This window comes from Hippocampus comes, unplaced genomic scaffold (genome assembly GCF_001891065.2).
Source record: "Hippocampus comes isolate QL1 unplaced genomic scaffold, H_comes_QL1_v1.1 scaffold85, whole genome shotgun sequence".
Classification (NCBI taxonomy): domain Eukaryota; kingdom Metazoa; phylum Chordata; class Actinopteri; order Syngnathiformes; family Syngnathidae; genus Hippocampus; species Hippocampus comes.
Genome location: NW_017805540.1, coordinates 2,157,366 through 2,158,774, shown reverse-complemented (window position 1 = coordinate 2,158,774; position 1,409 = coordinate 2,157,366).

The following is a 1,409-nucleotide window of genomic DNA, read 5'->3' as shown; positions in this document are numbered from 1 at the left end:
GTTTTTAGCCGAAAAAAACGACCATGTATAGTAAGGCGTTTGAACCCGAAAAAAAACGACCATGTATAGTAAAGTGCAAATAAAACACCCATTGCGCACACTACCAAAACATGCAAGCCAGCTTCATTCATTGTTTCAAGATGCTTTGTTGATCAGGGGAACTCCGCTGGAATAGTTGAGACACAAGTCTCGTCTGGATGCTTGCGGGGTGCTCTCTGCTGGTCCCAATGGGGCCAGGGGGTGAAGAACCTGCAAAACCCAAAGGATCGCGGTGAAATCAAACTTCGTTTCAGATTGGGGAGGAAACATCCTATGACTTTCTGAGGGCCCCGATAACTTTTCCCCCTCAAAGTATTCACTGTATATTGATCAACATGTCAGAAACATTTCGGTCTCAAACTCCAGCAGAGGGCCCGCCATTGGCAAGGGGAAACAATAAACCCGATTTCGCTTTCCAATGTCAGCTAACAGCAGTAAGAATCATTGTAAAATTCGACCGCAAACTCGCAAGAGGCTCGCGCCCGTCGTCGATGGTGTTGACAAGGTCTTTACGAAACGTAAGGGCGCCGTCTACTGGTGACCAATAGGAATGACAAACCTTCGATTGAAGTGGCTCTCAACTTTACAAGTACAGTACCACCGAAAAAAATACAACTTCCTGGGTACCTTTATCAGGTGCTGTCTTACTATGTTGGTCTTTGTTGTTGTGTTTATGATCCTCTGGACGAGTTGGAACTGGGAAAATAAAACCTTTTGCATACCTGTCAACCTTGGCTAATCACTGCCCTTATAAATGATTACGATTCCCTTTACAAAGCAAAAAAAACCCTTTCAATGGCTCTGGAACTGGGAAAGTAAAATCCTTTTGCATACCTGTCAACCTTGGCTAATCGCTGCCCTTATAAATGATTACGATTCCCCTTACAAAGCAACAAAAACCCTTAAAATGGCTTACCGCGCATGCACACATCATGCTTTATCAGTCCTACCGAGGTGCTTTATCAATCCTACCGTACGCAGCGATGAAAAATAATATATGATTGAGGATTACTTTTGCTGGTTTGCCATGACAATAGTAGCGATCGACGACGGCATTGTCGTTGGCTCCCAGCAGGTGAGACGATCTGGATTTGAGCCAAAACTGTCTTTGTGAGATCGGTTCACAATTGTTTTTTTTTTTATTTCCGTATAAAAGTTGTAATACGCCGTACATGATTTAAAATGATAAAACAATGTATAAAATACGGGCAAAACGTACAAGTTGACAAGTATGTGTCTGTCTGTGGCTGCGCCGACGCGACGGAGCATGTGCTCAGCTTGCACTCCGTGCAGTCACGACCAAGCCCCTCGCCCCTCCCCTTTCTCTTCTGGTCTACCTCTCTGAGCACGGCAGCTGAGCCACTGCCAAA